Source organism: Marmota marmota, unplaced genomic scaffold (assembly GCF_001458135.2).
Source record: "Marmota marmota marmota unplaced genomic scaffold, marMar, whole genome shotgun sequence".
Lineage (NCBI taxonomy): Eukaryota > Metazoa > Chordata > Mammalia > Rodentia > Sciuridae > Marmota > Marmota marmota.
In genome coordinates this window covers 16,864,386-16,884,034 of record NW_025999999.1, presented here as the reverse complement: position 1 = coordinate 16,884,034, position 19,649 = coordinate 16,864,386, and the positions used below count along the sequence as shown (strand labels likewise).

General features: G+C 42.2%; 2 long non-coding RNA genes across 4 annotated transcripts in view; one reads left to right on the top strand and one right to left on the bottom strand.

Moving 5' to 3' along the window:
- Positions 1 to 19,649, bottom strand: part of LOC125617996 — a 33,994-nt gene that overhangs the window by 2,043 nt on the left and 12,302 nt on the right. The gene's annotated exons all lie outside the window — the stretch shown is intronic.
- LOC125617995 lies at positions 4,496 to 18,710 on the top strand. 3 transcript variants are annotated; one of them, XR_007349199.1, is made up of 5 exons: positions 4,496 to 4,802; positions 15,237 to 15,347; positions 16,575 to 16,668; positions 17,507 to 17,616; positions 18,301 to 18,710. It is a non-coding gene; the product is annotated as an uncharacterized LOC125617995 (long non-coding RNA). The 3 variants fall into 3 exon arrangements; XR_007349200.1 differs by lacking the exon at positions 15,237 to 15,347; XR_007349201.1 differs by lacking the exon at positions 15,237 to 15,347 and having other exon boundaries at positions 16,572 to 16,668.

The window sequence follows — 19,649 nt, the reverse complement described above, 5'->3', positions numbered from 1 at the left end:
TTTTTTTTTTTTTTTTTTTTTTTTTTTTTTTTTTTTGGTTTTTGTTTCTTTATCTTATTTTTATTTTGGTTATTATATACTGGTCTTGATTTTTCGAACTGTTGAAAACTGTTTGATGTCACAAAACCAATCAGGGGAGGAAAGCTACAATTTAAAATGTGAGATGAAAAGGAACTGTGCATGCATGTGTAACGAGGCAGCCACCCGACGGAACAAACGATCTGTTGCCTTCTAGGGCAGCCCAGTGTCCTCCGGCAGCCCAGCAGCCCTCGGAGAGGAGGCACTGCCAAGGACCAGGGACCAGCTGTGGCAAGAGGTGCAAAGAGAGCTTTCCATGCAAACAGACGAATCTCAGAGCCATCCTTTGGAATGACCAAAAGAGGGTTGATTTTGTTAGAGGGTTGATTTTGTTAGGGGGTTTGGTTGTGTGTGTGTGTGTGTGTGTGTGTGTGTGTGTGTCTTTCACCACTCTGTCCAGTCAACCTGGCCTAGAGAGGAGCTAAGTTTGAAGAATAAACCAAGAAGTTTGAGGTTTATTTTTTTCTTTTTTCTTTTTGCCCATTTCTCAGTCACAGGCAGTGTCCAACCCGTGTTCCAATAAGCAAAAAAAGGTCCAAAGTCACAGCTGACAGGAGTTCACCTCAGGATGATCTCTGGGGCACAGGCTCCAGGATGCACGGCGTCTGATCCTCGTGGAGCAGGGATCTCTAACATCCGCCATGCTAATGGCTTCCTGACTGCAAGACAGAGCATCTGGCTTCTGGCCTGACTTAACCCCTGACTAGGTCACAGGTTTGCATGAGTCACTAGCCCTTCGGGGCTTCGACATCTTCACGTTTTCCCCATTCTCCCCGTTACGAAGACTCCAAGCAAGAAGGCTATCGATGGCTCAGTCTGCTGGCTCTATTCCCAACCAGCCTCTAAGTCTCAGAGTCATGGCCTCCAAGCCACCCCCTGCCACTTTCATTCCAGCAGCCCTCCCGGGAGTGCAGGCTCTCACCCCTGCCCAGGCTGCAGCCCATCTCCCAGGTCTCCAGTTTCTTCCCCTCCCTCCACTGTCCTCTCCTACCACTGTGGTATTCCTCAGCATGAGCACTTCTCTAACTGCCTGAGCCTCTTCAGAACCCACCAGTGGTTGTCCACCCCCTCTCAACTAAGGGCATACCTCTCAGCCAGCCAGTCATGGTCCTCGACAGCCTGCCTCTGCCTGAGCCCCAAATGCACCGGTGCTCCAGCCAAACAGCCTGGCTTGCTCCTCACGAACTCCTAAGCTTTCCTCCTCCACGTGTTTGTTCCCACTGAGGGCTCTTTGTGGAACACCCCTTACCCATCATCTCCACCCTCAACCCCATCGCTGCAGAGCAAAAGCTTTCCATTCAACTTATGTGTAAGAAGATTAAGCAAAACCTTGCTCATAATTGTGAGAAAATAGAAACAAACTGAATGTCTAATTGGAAAACAGTTAAATAAACTCTTGGACAAGCAGGCAATGCCTTTATAAATAGTGTCTTTGAAAAATATTTCATGATATGTTGAAACCCATTCTTTTATTAAGTGGGATTCACAAGTATTTGTTCAGTATAAGCCCAATTTTGTGAAATGGGCACACACGTGTGAGTATATAGACTTGCGTACACACAGACAAAAGTCTAGAAGGAAGTGCATCAAAATGCTACTTGTATTCTCTCTGAGTGCTGGGGTCATGAGCACTTTAATTTTCTTCTTTATGCTTTTTAATATTTGCTACAATTAACATGGTACTTTCTATAATTTATAAGTCCTATAAACAATCATCTATAAAACAGTAAACAAAAGAAGTTCTGCCAATGTTCAAGTGTCATCTCAAAGTTTCTTCTCTCCTCCAAGCCTTGATGGCGGGCTTCGTCCCCCAGTCACTGACTCCTACCAACTGGATGTAACTTTCTCTTCATTTGAGCCTCCACTGTGGCCCAGGGCCCACTCTGCTTTCTACTGGAACAGTCATCGTCATGTCCATCTTGTGCCTCTCCCCCAGGGCTGCCTCCTCTCTCAGCCCAGGCAACGTGGTCTTCTACACTCAGGTTCATGGCTAAACGGGTCGGTAACCAGACAGTCTAAATGCTCAAAGTGGTCATGCTGGATGTCTTGGCGTACCTTTTTTCTTTTTTCTTTTCCTTTTTTAATATAATTCTTCAGGGAACTAGCTTGAAGACAAGTACCTCAAACAAACAACCTTTATTTATTCATTTCTTCAGAAGAGGAAGCCGGCTCCAACTCACCTCTGCCCCCTCCTTGTTAGTGAGTTCAAGAGATCCTTAGCAATACTGACCCAGAATACAAAGACTGCAATCAAGGTTTCCTAAGGATGTTTGTCCCTAGAAAAGAAGTATATCCTCATTCTTGAAAACCTAAGAAATAGATGCATAGCCCTTACTCAAACACATCACCTCCTGGACCCTGGGCTAGGAAGCATCAGCTGTCATAGATCGAAACCAACTTGGCCAGCGTTCTCACCCCAACCTCTAGTATCAGGCTTCCACTCCCATGAGTCATCTCGACTGGGACCCCCGTCCAACGTCCTCAAGCCTCAGAGCCCCATGTGCAAGGATTTGTTTTTTCTTTTGGCTCCTGAAGCCTAGATTTTTTTTTTTTTGAAGCCCTTATTATTTCTTTTTCCCTCACAATGCTAGAGAAACGCGGTTCTTTCTTGTGTGTGTAGGAAGGACTGACGGACACCACCATTGGGTAGTGGTTCAGACACACAGGGGGAGGGGGCACCTTCCCTGGGAGGAAAACCAAAGTCTGGAAGAACGAGTTGATTTTCCACAAGCCAACCCTCGAGTGCCCCTACCCTCCTCTGAGTCCTCATGCCCTTAAGGAGGTCCTCTGAGGCGATCCATCCTTTATCACCTCTTTCTCTGCACCCCGGAAGCCAACTCCAGACCCACCTTGTGAAGTTTTATGGAAATTCTTGACAGTGTAAATAAAACACCCAACACAGAGCTTATCAGGACTGTCACTGATAAGCCGTCCTGTGGCATTTATTAGTGCTCATCTCCTCAACTGAATGTCACCCCTGAAGGCAGAGACCCTGTTCTCAGGAGCCCAGCTTAACTACTCCTCATCACTGGGAGGTGGGTTGGTCTAGATGTCGGGGATTTACAGATGGCTGGGGGCTTAACTCTGAGCATGGCGCACAGATCCTCTTTCAGGAACTCCGTCTGACTGTGGTTCCACTGAATCCTGGCACACATAGCCGAGTCTAGGTAGCTGACGTCAGGGTCCCCAGGACTGCCAGGGGTGTGCAGGTCTCTGTGCCCCCTACCCCAGAGTGACCCCCATCCCTCCCTTCCTCCCTGACTTCACTGGGAGTTAGTCCATGGCTCTCGGTCACCCCATCAAACCCTCTTACTGCCCCTGTGATGGCTTCCACCGTTGATGCTCTTGACATCTCTTAAACTCTTTCCCTGTTTGTCTCCTCTCAAACATCCTGGCCCTCATGTAGAAATGGGTGGCCTCTGATGGGTACTGTGAGCTCTTCCTCTCTGGTGCCAGAGGGCTTGGGGTCCTCCCCTCTAGGTCTTTGGGGCACCTCTTGCAGGTTTATCTCCCCCCGAGGAGCTTCCTCTTTCTTTCCTTTCACCCAGGTGGGTGTCATTCTGGAAATGAAAGCAGTGCTTCCACTCTCCTTCTTGATGACCCCTCTCCACGAAGTTCCTGGCAGAGTGAACAATGCCCGGTGCTCAATAGCAATTGGCTGGTTGATTCTGCAAAGCAGTGACTGAGCCAGAAACCACTGCTCGGGACTGTGTCTGGCCTCGGCTTATAAAGGATGCACATGAGCCACAGAAACTTCCCGAGCCATCCCAGCCTATGCCGAGTTTTAGGGGGGTGGAATAAAAAGTTTTAGGTGAGTCGGTTTGATTTTTGTAATTTCCTAAAGACACTTGACATCAGAAGCTTCTAGGGTTCCAGACGTCTGGGTCTCGGTGGCATGACCCAGCGTAGGGCACAATGCTGAAAGAAGAGGCTCGGGTGGCCCTGCAGCCCTCTGCAGATAATTAGTGCAGCTAAGGAGCAAACAAACCCCTGCCTGCTGCTCCGCTGTCTGTACGGGCTCCTGGAGGTCTGGGAGACGGGGACTTCTTCTTCAACCGAGGCACGTGGGGGTGACTAGGGAGAGACGCGGGAAGATGAAAACACCGTCTCGTGCAGGAACACCTCGACACGCTCCATGAACTTCTTCTGATTTGCAAATGAAATTTCTCCCACAGACAATGCGGGCAGCCCCGATTGAAGAACAACTCATGAAAGTCTCCAAGTCAGAGCAGGGAAACCTCCAGCCACCGAAGGCAGAAGGCAGCGCTGCAAATAATGAACCGCATTAACGAAGAAATCACAAAAGCCATCTCTATTAGACAGCTGTGCGGGTCAAAAGGAAACCAGACAGGAGACATCAAGAGGAAACTCAGGCTCCCCAGGATAATTGCGGTGCAATTAATACCGGTGAGTCACCACCCTGGTGGAGGTGGGTGCCTGCCGCAGCTCAGAGGGAGCCTGGTCCCCGGCTCTGCCAGCAGCAGTTCCTCTTCCTCAGCATCTGCGGAAGCCAAGGCAACATCCTCAGGAAACAGGTCAATCAGATGACGTCGCTGCAGAAAAACCAAGTCAGTGTCCACAAATGTCAACAGGGAAAGGGCATCACCCAGAAACCTGAAGATGGATTTAAATGATTTCCCTCCCGGTGCTCAGGCCTGATGGATTCTGACAGCAACTTAAAGGAGCAGCCCGTTCCCAGGAGCCGGTGAGAGGGCCAGGGGAAGGTAAGCTGGGATGCACGGGTGGGGCAGGGAGGCTTTTCTCCCCGTGACCTTATGGGCTGAGCACTCTGCCCCCATTTCACAGCCGTGGAAACTGAGTGTCAGAGACGATAAACAAAATGAAGCCAGGAGAAAAACACAAGGGAACAAGCAGAGGCAGAAGTGGAGGGTGGGGCATGAGAAGAGAAAACAAATTGATCTATGAAACGTTCCCCATGGTTTCCTCCCTTTCCCCTTGGGATCCCAGATCCTGAACAAGGAAGAGGTCACTGCACTATCAGGAAAGTCCCAGGGCCCTCTCCAGACCCACACTAGAGTCTCATGCAGGATGGAGCATCACCCCAGCCCTACTGGTGCACACAGCACATGCTCCAAACCGGAGGGCGAGGGGCAGCACAGATTCCCCTGTGCATCTGTGGAGGGGGAGTGCGTTACTCGTGTACACTTGTAGACTGTGGGTCAGGGCACGGCTCTGAAGACGGAGATGGCCACCAACCACACCTGGAACACCACGATCCGAGAAGTGTTAATTCCTCAAACTCAAGTGTGTTGTCCTCCCACCCAGGGGTGCCCAAGGAGGGCTGAGCACTTTCCAAGAAGCAGAAGGGGCAGCAACAGGCCACCCAGTGGCCCAATGGCCACTTCTCTCACTGGAGCAGCTCCACAGGGGACCAATTCACTGGGACTCTAAGTTGCAAGCCATGGTGGGCTGCAGCTGGCTGGTACTTGCTCACAAAAGCCAAGAGTCAAATAATAAGTTTTCAAGCTGGTTGTTGAACCTGGGCCACTTGACATGGCCATCATGGGCAGCAGTTACACCGCAGTAAGGGACAAACACTAAAAATGAAAGTTTTGTTTTGTTTTGTTTCCTCCACAAACCAGTTTACTAGTTACAAGCGACAGACTATTTGAACCAGCTTAAGTAAGAAGGGAAATTGATTTGTTGTTGTAACGAGAAAGTCCAGGGGTAGAGTTGCCTTTAGAGAGGGCTGGATTCAAAGCCTTAAAAGATACTGTCAAATCTTTGACTATGTTTCAGCATTAATTTTAATCTGTAGACACACTTTCTTTGTGTTGATAAAGAAATTGTCAACGGCTACAGTTGGAATATGGTTTGTCCCCACCAAGGCTCATGTTGAGGTTTGTTCCCCACCACAGCAGTGTTAGGAGGTGGAGCCTAGTGAGAGGTATTTAAGTCATGGGGGCGGAGCCTCACAGATTGTGCCTGTGTGAGTTCTCATTCTCACAGGACTGGATTGGTTACTGTGACTGAAGGTTGTCATAAAGCAAGTCCACCCTTGTGTCTTGACTCTTCTCCATGTACGCACCCCTCTCCCCTCCTGGCCCTTCTCTTTCCAATTTGAGTTGAAGCAACAGGAGGCCCTCAACAAAAGCTGGGCAGGTGCTAGCACCACATGCTTGGACCTCTCAGTCTCCAGAACCATGAGTAAAGTAAACCTCTTTCCTTTAAAAATTACTCAGTCTTAAGTATTCTGTTATAGCAACAGAAAAGAACTAAGAACTACTACCTTCCCTGTATTCATATTCACTCAAAATATAAACCCAAGGGAAGAAGATTATCCTGCTGTTGGATCTATCAGAAAAATACTTAGAAGATTCTGATCAACTCTAGGTCCCATGTCCAGCTCCAAACTAATCAGAGCTAAGGGGGAAGGAAGACCCTAACTGGCCAGCAAGGATCAAGTGTCCCACCTTGAAAGGGGAGGTAGCCAAGATGATTGACATTAGGGATTTTTAAAGCCTCAACTAGACAGCACCTGACCAACCTCTCTGACCTGAGACAATGGATAGCAAGGACCTCTGAAATGAAAGGTCTTTCTCAGCCTCTCAGTGCACTGGAGGATTGGAAGAGATTGAAGGCATCCACAGAAATCAAGCAAGCAAGAAAGCCCATGAAAAGAGACGGGATCATGAGGCAAGCAAACATAAGAAAACGGCAAACAGAGCTACCAAGAGGTGTCAGCCCCGGTCATATGAGCTACCACCGGATGAGCTGGGATGAGGACCAAGTGAGACCTACACGAATAAGGTGTGTTCCCCACCACAGCGGTGTTAGGAGGTAGGGCCCAGTGAGAGGTGCCTGGCATCTCGTGGGTGCTCAGCAATGGAAGCCATCGTCACTGTGACCTCTGTGTTCAGATCCCTCACCTATAAAAAGAAAATGAAGATACCCAGGCCTACTCTATGGAGTTGTTGGGATATAAGGCGATATAACAGGAGAGGTCCTGGCCTGGATATAAGGCCACTCCACAAAACCTTAATCAGCCTATCGAGAGGGAACTTTACTCCCTCAAAACTCCCTTCCTCTTGCTTCAGATCCTTCTTTGAATCATTAAAATACACACTTGACATTTTTTTCCTTTCTTCTGAATGCATTAAACAATAATCAAGGAAATAAGACAACCGTTTTGTCTCCAAAACGAACCTTCTGGAAACGTGTTCCTCCAGTAGCTTTTGCAGAGCAGGTGGGTCTGGTTGAAGGGAAGTCAGATGTTAGCAAATATTTTCTCTCATGCTAATTTCCTGAGAAAATTGTGCAACTTCCTGAAAGGTTGGAGGGAAAAAGAAAATCTTCGCTCTCTCTAAACTTCAAAAAAGACATTGAAGGGTAGACTGCGGTACACAAGATCTTTAGCAGAGTGGGTGATATCAATGCATGTTGCTACTTTTGATATTGCCTCGATGACAGAAGTCGGGGCAGAAAAGAAGTAGAAGTTCAAAAAAAAAAAAAAACAACAAATTCAGAAGAGACAGATGGGAAGAGCTTTGTCACTCAAAGAATAATAAATGTTTGCAATGGCCCACTGGGCAAGGCTGTTGAGGTAAAGACAGTGGGTTTGTGCAAGTGGCAATTAGATGCTGTCCTGGGGGAAATACCGTATTACAGGAGAGTGGCATCAGTGTGGTGAGTGGCTCTTTACGCATCCCACACTGCCTATGTTCTTTCCGTAGTCTTAAAGGTCTGCAGTCCCAGCAGAATAAGTAAGCACAGAAATTAGGCCCTACAATATGCCCCAGGAAACCAGGCCAAGAGAGATAATGCCATTCCAGTGGACTGCCATTGGTGACATTCAGCTCCAACGTCCATTTTATTTCCATTGTATCTTAGTTTTTGAGAGGCACAGATGATGCCAGGGTAGAGAGTGGTAGACAATCACATCCTCGGGTTCCCAGCCAGGCCCAATTATGCCACCCGAAGCCTGCTAAGCTCCTGGGTTGGGAGATTCAATGCCATCTACAACTGGGTTATTAAAGTATATGTTGGTTCTAAATAAGAAAGATCATTGACCAAAGGCCAGAGCTTTCCCTCTTGGAAGTCCATCCTGATCTTTGGATATCCTAGTTTTGGGGACCTTCATGCCTGTACCATTTTCCCAGTGCAGGTGACAGTCAAGGTTTTCAGATATTTTTCTTGATGTGTACTTTCCACACTGCATTTGCACTGAAGCAATTCACATGTCTACTTTTCAGGTCCTTCAAGATTTTTGTCAAACACATAATTCACGTTTATAGCACAGCTTCTTTATTTCAACCCCAAGACAAGGCATTAGCATAGTGGTATCTCCTGAACATCCTTCCCAAGTAACATCCAAAAAGAATAGCCAGGTAGGTATAGAGAGTCAGACAAAGGAAAAGAAATAACTGAAAATGGTCAAAGAAGTGCTGATCAAACATAAGACTGAAAACTAACAGATTTACTCAAGACAGAAAAAGGTTGTAGAATTTGTATAATTAGGATCTGAAAAAAAAAAACACTCTGAAAGAGTATGGAGATTCCTCAGAAAACTTGAAATGGAACCACCATTTGACCCCATTATTCCACTCCCTGTCATATACCCAAAGGATTTAAAAACAGTATACTATAGTGACCCAGCCACATCAATGCTTATAGTAGCTCAATTCATAATAGCTAAGCTATGGAACCAACCTAGGTGCCCTTCAACAGATGAATGGATAAATAAAATATGGTATATATACACAATGGAATATTACTCATCCATAAAGAAGAATGAAATTATGGCATTTGCCAGTAAATGGATGAAACTGGAGACTATCATGCTAAGTGAAATAAGCCAATCCCAAAAAAACTAAAGGCTGAAATGTTTTCTCCGATATGCAGATGCTAACACACTAAGGAGTGGGAAAAGGAAGAATAGAAGTTCATTGGATTAGACAAAGGGGAATGAAGGGGAGGGTGGGGGATGGGAATAGGAAAGACAGAAGAATGAACAGAACATAAATTTTCTGTGTTCATATATGAATACACAACCAGTGTAACCACATCATGTACAACCACAAGAATGGGAAGTTGTACTCCATGTATGTATAATATGTCAAAATACATGCTACTGTCATATATAAGAAAGAAGAAATAAAAATTTTTAATATATCTGCAAGAGGGAAAAAACAATTAGTAATCTTGGGAATCAAAATAATTTGCCACAAAAATAACGGATAAGTGGGCAGAAAACCAGCATGAACTTAATCATTTAGAAAACTGAGAGGAGATATTTGCATAGAATATAGTATAAATGGACGAATCAAAAATGATCCCAAAAAAGGTCGCCCTTGATTTTTATTTCATCTAGTAGGACTTTTTGATGGAAAGGATGGAGAGTACTGTACAAAGAAAAAAATGTCTTATTTTAATAGAAAAAAAAATGTAGAGCTGGGGCTGGGGTTGTGGTTCAGTGGTAGAGTGCTCGCCTACCATGTGTGAGGCACTGGGTATCTTGGCACGCATATGAATAAATAAAATAAAAGGTCCATTGACAACTAAAAGCATATGTAAAAAAATGTAGAGCTGAATCTCTATCTTGAAGGTATCCACTAAGTTCCTAGAAAAAAAAAATGACTTTAAACTAAACATATCATGCAAAGTTTAAAAAATATAAGATAGAATAAAAATATTTTTTAAAAAAATGGAGTGAGACTTCCCAACAGCATAGTGCTAAAGGAGAAGAATATCTTCAAATTCTAAGGGAAATTAACTTTTCACTTCGAATCATTTATCTACTCAAATTACATTCAACTGGGAAGATAAAATAAATATTTTGTCTGTATTCAGAAAACTGTAAGTATTGCCACATTTATATTCTCTGAAAGAATTACTTCAGCAAAAACAAAGATAAGAGAGGGAAGGGAGGGGTTACAGGGGTAGGAAAGATGGTGGAATGCGATGGTCTTCATTACCCTAAGTACACGTATGAAAACACGAATGGACTCTACTTTGTGGACAACCAGCAATAGGAAAAATCGTGCTCTATATGTATAATATGAATTGTTATGCATTCTGATGTCAGATAAAACAAATTAGAATTTAAAAAAAGGATAAAGGAAAACACAGATGAACATCCATTTTTTGAATTTTCCATTTTGTAATCCAGTTTTGCTTAGGCATAGTTAAATTCAAAGCATTTTATGCATAAAAATTAGTAGTATTTGGAAAAATCTCAAATTATGTCATCATTAGAACATGAGGAGATGGGGAAGACTAAAAATGGAAGCAAGCCAAGATTCATGGTGCGTGCATGCGTGTGCGTGCGTGTGTGTGTGTGTGTGTGTGTGTGCTCTTCACATTAACAGAAAAAGAAAAGGCTAGTGTTCCTGTGTTAAAAGTGTATGGTGTGGGGGGCCGAGGTTGTGGCTCAGTGGTAGAGCACTTGCCTAGCATGCATGAGGCACTGGGTCCGATCACTGGCACCACCAAAAAAAAATTAAAATAAACAAATAAAATAAAGGTATTGTATCCATCTACAACTAAAAAATATTTTTTAAAAAGTGTATGAGGTTTCCCTGATAATGGCAGAGTAGCTTCTGTTGATACAAACTTCTTTCAGGTACTAAATATAAACTCTGCACAAAATATACAAAACAGTTATCTGCAGGAGTTAGAGAGTAACCAAAACCAGGCAAACACTGAAGGAGTCAATACTTGGACCAAGGGTAAGGCTTGAAGATGCACAGGGCAGAACTGGTTCGCGGAACTTAAGGAATGAGAAGAAAAGTCTGAGAAAGTAGAGAACAGAGAAAAGGCACCACAAATACATGGTGCTGACCTCTGACCAGAAGTTCAGTTATGCCAACAACCACAGGGGACTTAGAATTTGAAATTTGTGTCCAATCAAGTTAAAAGTCTGCAAAAGGAATGTGTGTGTGTGTGTGTGTGTGTGTGTGTGTCTGTCTGTCTGTCTTTCAAAATGTCCAGGACTCAGTCCAAAATTACTAGACATATGAAGAAAGAGGAAAGAGTGATTCATACCCAAAATAAAAGACAATCATTGGAAACCTACTGGAAGATGAACCAGATATGGAATTAGCAGACAAGAACTTTAAAACAGCTATTGTAACTGTTCTCAAGAGTATAAAGGAAAATATGTTCGCAAAAGTAAGAAATCCCTGCAGAGAAATAGAAACTATAGACAAAGAATCAAATGGATATCCTATAACAACAATGAAAAACTCAAGTTTCTCTAAAAGATGTCAACAGTCAGTGGTGTGGTGCTTGCCTAGGATGTGTAAGGGCCTGGGTTCAATCCCCAGTCACCCCTCCGCCCCCAAACTGAAGTGAACAGCAGATTGAAAATAACAAAAGGAATAGTGAAATTGAATATAGAGCAAAGAGATAATCCAATCAGAAGAACAAAAAGAGAAAGATTTCCTTAAATAAACAGAAATTTATTTGGGACAGTATCAAATATTTAATATGATTTTGTTGAATTTTCAAAAGGGGCAGATAGAAAGGAGGAGGCCAAAAAAAAAAAAAAGGTACAGTCAAAAGAGCCAAGATTTTACTGCACATTTCCTTTTGGTGAAAAAAGATAAACTTCCAGCTTGAAGAAGCTCAGAAATCCTAGGAAACACAAATACAAAAAAAAGAATCACACTTTATATATCACAGCAAAATGGATGAGAAATCTAACAAAATTAACAGCAGACAAAATTAAATGACACATTAAACAGAGGGAAATAATAATATAAGTTATTGCAGACAGTAGATAATTTAGAGGCCAGAAGAGATTAGAAAGGTTTTTGCTTGCTTGTTTGGTATTTTTTTTTTTTTTTTTTTGCTGGGGATTTAATCCAGGACTTCATCCATGCTAGAACATTCTCTCCCACTCCCAGCCCCCCAAAAAATAAAGTGCTGAGAACAAATTGGTAATGAGAATTCTGTATCCAGCAAAAATATATTTTAAGAATGAGGGTAAAATAAAGACATTTACAGGTTAACAGAAACCACTCCATCACCAGCAGAACCGAGCCATAGGAAAGGCTAAGGAAATTATAAGGCTGAAGGAAAATTTGGATTGTCAGGAATAAACAACACCAAAAATAGTAAATATATGGGTAACATCAAAGACTGTGTTTTTCTTAATTTCTTTAAAGCACATGGACCTTTTTGGTTTGGTTTACATTGTATCATTTTGTTTTGTTGTGTTGTAGTCCTGGGCATTGAACCCAAGGTGCTCTATCGCTGAGCCATATCCCAGACCTTTTTATTGTTTTATTTTCATACAGGTTCCAAATTGCTAAGACCAGCCTCAAATTTGTGAAGAAATAACAATAAAACTAAATTGAGGCCTGGAGTCTTAGCCATGCAAGAGGCTGAGACAGGAGAATCACAAATTTGAGGCCAGCCTCATCAAATTAATGAGGCCCTCAGCAACTTAGTAAGACCCTGTCTCAAATTTTAAAAATTATTTTTATAAAAGGACTGAGGATGTAGCTTAGTAGTAAAGTGCCCCTGGGTTCAATCCCCAGTACTAAAATTAATTAATTAAAAATAAAAATGAAATGAAATGAAAATAGTCAATAAATCTGAAAGAGGGCCAAAAAGGAGGAATAGAGAAACAAACAAACAAACAAAAAAACAGATAGGATAAACTGAAACAATATAGGAAAATGGCAAAACAAAATCCAATCATAATACAGTACAATAAATATAAAAGGAGTAGCCACTCTCATAGATGAGATCATGAAAATAATAGCAAAGTACCACCCAACCCTATGCTATCGATAAGAGACAAGCTTTAAATATAAAGCCTAAGTAGTTGAAAGAAAATGGATAGAAAAAGATGTATCATGCAAACAGCAGGCCCAGGAAGGGTAGAGTTTTTATATTACCAGCAGATATAGTAGACTGCAAAAGTCAAGAGTATGATAAGGGAAAATGTGGAAATTTTGCCAAGGTTTAAAGTATGAATTTATCAGGAAACAAAACAGCTGTAAGTATGTATTCATTTGATGGCAAAGCTTCAAAGTATATAAAGCAAAATGGATAGATTTCCAGAGAGAAGGCATCAAATTCATAATCGTGACTGGAGATTTAACATCACCATCTCTCTGCCATTTATCTCTCAATTTATAGCATAACTGAACAGGAAATAAAGCATAAATTCTGAACAACATTGTCAACTGCACCAACCTAGACTCTCCAAAGAGCACTAAGCCTGGCAACAACAGAACACACATTATTTTAAGTGGTACGTGGCATTTTCACCAAGATATACCATATGCTGGAGTTAAAACAGGTTTCCATAACACTAGAGAACTGAAATTATACAGAACGTTATCTGACGACAATGGAATGAGAAACTAAAATCTAGAGAATATCCAGAAAAATCCCCAAATATTTGATAATTAAATAATATGCTTTTTAAAACTTGATGGATCAAAGTTATTGTATAATTAAAAATAAATAAATACATATCTGATCACTGTCTACAGAGCCCCTAAAACACTTGGCATTTTCTATCTTTTGTGTGCTGATGAAATGACTCATGGAGAGGGACTCCATGGATAAGTCATGAGGCATGGACAGGAAGAAATGAAGTGAACAAAATCCAACTAGGAATATCTAGCAAAGTACAGGGCAGAGGGTGGGAGGGCAAGGGAGGGGCCGTGGGTGGAAATGATGGTGGAATGAGATGGACATCATTATCCAAAGTACATGTATGAAGACATGAATTGGTGTGAATATACTTTGTATAGAACCAGAGATATGAAAAAATTGTGCTCTATATGTGTAATATGAATTGTAATGCATTCTGCTGTCATGTATAAATTTTAAAAATTAATAAAAAAATCTAGCAAAGTAACTTTTATTAATTTTTTTCTTTAAATATAAAAACTTAGGTAAGTCATTCTTAAATATGAGATTAAAAATTAAATAGTATCAAATATTCAAGGAAAGGATAAAAAGAAAAAGGATCAAAGTAAGTAACAGGAAAAATCATTCTAAGAAAAATGTATAAATTTAGGACACAGGAGAAAAAGTTGCTTTCTTAGTAGTGTGTACTCATGTGCACCTACATACACAGAGAGGAAAGAAAAATCAGGTACAAAAGAGCTCCTAAAAAATGAAAACATCATGATTGAAATTAAATTACCAACAGGAAAGAAGGAATTCTGACATAAAATAAAGCAAAAAGAGAATTTTTCAAATTATTTTGTAAATATGAGAGACAATACAATAGATGTAAATTTTAAAAATCTCTTTTTAACATTAAGCTGTAAGAAATTACTGGGAGAATGAAGAAAATTGAAGGAAAAAAATTATCAAAGAAATAATAGAGGAGAATTCCCCAAAGTTGAAGTATGCAAGTTTTCAGATTATAAGGATACAATAACGGGAGGAAGACAATCACATAATGACAAAAAAACCAACATTTCAGAACACCAAAAATTAAAAAAAGATAGATCTTTAATCTCAGAAAAGGAAGATTAAGAGGAAGAAATCAGATTGATGTCATATTTCTCATCAGCACACTGGATACCAAGATGCCATGAAGAAATGCCTTTGATAGTTTCCTTATGTAATTTTATACCCATCAAAACTATCATTGAAGGATAAGGGGTAGAATAGAGACATGTTCACACATGCAAGGACGTAGCATTTTCACCTCTCTTGCACTTCTTCTTTGAGGTCATGCTCTAACAAAGTAGGGGAATAATAAGAAAGAAGAAAACAGGGAATCCAGAAAATGATGGAACCAACTGAATAGGGAATTAAATGGAAATGCCAGAAAAACAGATATGCTCCCATCTTTTTTGTTTTACAATGCTGAGGATCTAACCCAGGGCCTTGCACTCTATCTAGGTAAGCTCTCTACCATGGAGCTGCATCCTCAGCCCAGCTTCAATCTTAAGGAGCAATCACATTTATAGGCAGGCTCAGGAGGAACTCTAGGAGGGATATGTCTGAGAAAAGAAGGGAGGGAAGAATTTGCAAGATATTAAAGATGTGGTTTGGGGCTGGGGATGTGCTCAAGCGGTAGCGCGCTCGCCTGGCATGCATGCAGCCTGGGTTCGATCCTCAGCACCACATACAAAGATGTTGTGTCCGCCGAAAACTAAAAATTAAATATTAAAATTCTCTCTCTCTCTCTCTCTCTCTCTCTCTCTCTTAAAAAAAAGGATGTGTTTTTTTTTAAATAACTCAAGAAAAAGAGAAATGCTATGTTTTAACATAAACAAGAAATTCACAGCAGAAATGTAACTGGTGAAGCAAAACATCATATTTAAAAGGTACCTGACTTTGTTTTAAAATTATTAGACTATTAATATGTCAATTTTATCTATCAGTTTAATAAAAATTGAAGACTGATTATATCTGTGCCAACAAGAATGCAATTTAGTGGGCACTCAAGTGCTACTGATGTCTTTTTGAAAGGAAATTTGGCAATAATCATCGAAAATTTTAAATTCACATTTATTTTTCAATCCAAATAGACACTTCCAGAAATCTAGAATAAGGGAATGAATGCTTGTCAGGAGTGTTCACTGAAACATGTTTTATAACAGTAAAAATAACAATGGTAACAACTTAAGTGTCCATAAATAGGAAGTTTAAGAAAAGATAAATTATAGCAGACCCACAGTGAAGAATACTATGTAGTCATTTTAAAAATATACATGTACTGGTATGAGGAATTTCCATAAATACAGTTATATGAAAAACAAACTGTGTTGAGGAATGATATTGCCCAAATTATATTGTCATAATTTACAAATATGTAACAACAAATGGCACCCTTATGTATAACTATAATGCACCAATAAAAATGTGGAAAGAAAAAAAAAACTGCAGAATGAAGTAGCCATAAACAGGTTTATGTTTTTTTAAAAGCTTAAATATATATCTACATACACTAGTGAAGAGAAATGAGCTCTGGAGGAGTGAGACAAGGAATAAGGAGAAAATTGATGGGAACTTGGATACTTTGTATATTTGGAGTGAGTGAGTCTTTTACAAGAGGAATGAATTTACATTTAATTTTAAATTGAATGAACCCCAGAAAATAAGGGCACTAAAGAAGAGAACTCTAGGAGACAGGAGCTGTTTGCCTGCCCTGCTGCTCTCTAAGCACCAAGCCCAGGAAAGATGGACAGACACGAACGGAGCCAAATCCCAAAGATGATGATCAGGATGGTGAAAGACCTGAGGGAAGTTCTAAATAATGAGAAAGTGTAGTCAGGGGGAAAAGAGTATGTCTGAAAAAGACATGATTCTTAAAAGGGGTTGGGACATGATATTTCTCTTTATATATGGAATTTATTCTGTGTGAAGTTGGACCCGTGGGTGGAAGTTATGGAAAGAAAAACTTAAGTTCACTAGCCCCCCCCCCAAAAAAATAGAATTGTGTTTTTTTAATATACAAAGATTTTAAAGCAAGATATATTCTTGTTAACCTTTTTTTAAACAATTTTACAGTACATATCAAAAACATTACTAAATGTGTTCATTCCTAGCAGAGGTGGTGGCAGTGCCCGTAGCCCCAGCTACTCAGGACACGGGTAGGACAATCAATCACAGAGCCCACCAGCTCGAGACCAGCCTGGGAACACGGTAATTAAAAAAAAAAAAAAAAAAAAGTGTCCATTTCTTTTCAGGTAGTAACATCAATTCCATGAACTGATCTGAAAGAAATAATTTTTTTTAAAAAAGTAGTCGCAGATTTAAACGAAAGGTTGTTCACCCCCATGTTATCTATAATATCAAAAAGACTGAAAGCAATTTAGGTGTTCAGAAATGTGAACTCTGCTAATTGTTTATGGGTATATTGATGATGATTATTTGATAGTGGCTATGTAGTCCTTAAAAGGTATATTTAGAAAACAAGAGACAGTAATGGCCTGGATATTATTTAAGCTATTTTGCCAAGTGATTGGTTTATAAAATACCTGTTTCATAACTCGATTCTTGCTTCACAAAGAATGTACATTATAAATATTATATAAAATAATATAACCATGTTAGCTTTTCATCACTGTGACAAAATGCTCGAGAAAAACAGCTTAAAGGAGGAAAGGTTTATTTTGGCTCAGAATTTCAAGGGTTTCACAGGCCATAGTCACTTGGCCATCTTCTGCTTTTGCTTCACATTACTGTCAAGGTTGGTTGTAAGAAAGTCAGTGACTGCATGCATCCTCAAAGAAGGCTACATGAGAGTCCCCTCAGCTCAGCCCCTCCTGAATCAACTCCCTCCACTATCACCTGTCTCTACAAAGGCTTAAATGATGGTGTCCCCTCCCAAATTCAAGTAGACAGTTAATGCAAAGTGACAGTATTGGGAAGTGTGGCCTTTGGGAGACAACTGAGCCCTGAGGATTCCACTATCATGAGTAGGATTAGGAGTCTTTATAAAAGGGCTTGACAGAGGGAGTTCACCCTTCTTGCCCCACAGACTTCCAGCACCTGAGGACATGGTGTTCCTTCCTTCCCACCCACCCATATTAGAGGCAGAGAGCAGCCCTCCCCAGAAAACAGAAACTGGACTTCCTGACCTCCAGAACTGTGAGAAAATAAATCTCTGTTCTTTGTAAATTACCTGGTTTGAGGTATTTTGTTATAGCAGCACAGAATAAGACAGGCTCTCATAGCAGAGAAACCTTCTTGGTTTGGGCTGTTCCATCCCCAAGAGCCTCAAGAACAGCCCGAGCCCTCCTCCAGCTCCCTTTTGCCAGGAGCTGGTGGTCAGCATCCCAGCCCCTCTGTTCCTTCTCTACTTTCCACACCCCCAGCCTTTCTTTGTGTTGTGTGTTTCCAAGGTTGTTTCCAAGTCTCAAGGTTGTTTCTTTAGGAGGCCTCAACCACTCACAGCAGACTTTATGGGTCTTTATGCCTCTGCTACCTAATCTTCTTTCCAACCCATTCTCAGCCTACATAAGAAATAGCTTATTCCAGGGAAAATGTAATGGGTTTTATTAACCTATGGGGAAGTCCCATGGTGCCATATGTCAAAGGGCTAGTGCAGATATATCAGGGGTAGGAACCCGTCAGCTAATGGGGTGGGCCTGGCCACACCCCAGAGAAACCAAGGAGGGATCATCTTCCGCTTTGGCCTATGAATCCCACCAGGTGTGTGTGTGCTGCAGGAATGGTGGGGAGGGGTAAGGGCTGCTGAGTCAATTGCACTAAGGATTCAAGATTTTGAGTTAAGCTCCACCTCTTCCATGGTCTCTTTGGAACATGCATCAGCTTACAGCAGTGGGAGTCACTGACAAGACAGGATCGTCACACTCCCTTCAAAATGGAGGAACATCAAGCAGAAACATGAAGGAAACTGTCCAGGGTCACTCAGCTGGGGTCACACTCCACTGATACTCTGCATTCTGTCACTAGTGGATCCTCAGGTTGGTGAGTAATTTTCCCAAGGTCTACTTGCTATTTTGAATATGACTTATGAACAGGGGCTTTAGAATCAAACAGACCTGACTTCAAAGCCCATATCTGCCATTTAAAAGCCTGGGTCATATCCCTAAACGTCTCTGAGCCCCATTTCCCCATCTGGAACATAAGGATATACCCTCCCCTCCAGTGCTAGTTTATGTGGATTACAGAAGATCACCCCTGCCACGCAGAACGCCTGGCGCTATGGCCTGTGACAACATTAAGCATTACAATTATTATTAATATTAAAGGCTCCAATGGGGGTTCTCATTGCTAAGGGTAAGTGACAGATGCTTCCTGACCCCATTTTTCAGTGAGTTGGATCAGAACACCGGGGCCAGGGTCATGGGACACCCAGGCTGCCCTACTCACAACCTGACACGTCACTGTCTTTCCCTCTGGTTACTGCAGTTGGCATTTCTTCAACTTCCCAGGTCTCTGCCCATAATTCTTATGGACTCTGTGAAGCAAGCAGCATTGTCTTCTTATGGCACAGGAGGCCCAGGGGAATTCGCCCAATTCAGTGGACCTGTCCCTCTCTGACTCCCTCATCTCCCATCCCTTCACAGTGTGTCATGAACATCACACCCTCTGTGAGAAGCTCGGGAAGGACGGGAGCCACCACTGGGTCTCCTCAACAGCCCAGGCATCAGCTCACAGAGCCAGGCACCCCCCAGGCCAAGCTCAGGGCCAGCCAGGCCCTGCCAAGAAAACATGCAGCTTGAGCACTCTTGACTCTCCAAATAAAGACTTTAAGTCAGAACAGATGCTGTCAGTTTGGCCCGGAGCCATCCGTGGACAAACGTCTTGTAGAAGGTTCTCGGAGCAAAAGGGAATGTGGCAGGAGGCCCCTTGGAAGGTGCCAGGTCAGGCCCTCCAGGACCTTCAGAACGCACTTCCTGGGTGGAGGTGAAGAGTCTGCCCAAGAAGACACGTGTCAGAAGAAGGGGTCACGGTACAGCCTGGAGGACTCCCGCCCAGGGCCAAAGAGCCCGTTCTCTCCCAGCTCTGCAGCTCCAGCGTCTTCCTCTGGCTCTGGAGCTCAGTCTTCTCACTGTGAATGGAGGTCACAGTACAAGATCCAAAGGGGTGTATGTGTTGGGGGTGGGGGTTGGAGATACAGTACCCTGAGACCACCCAGCATGTTCTCATCAAGC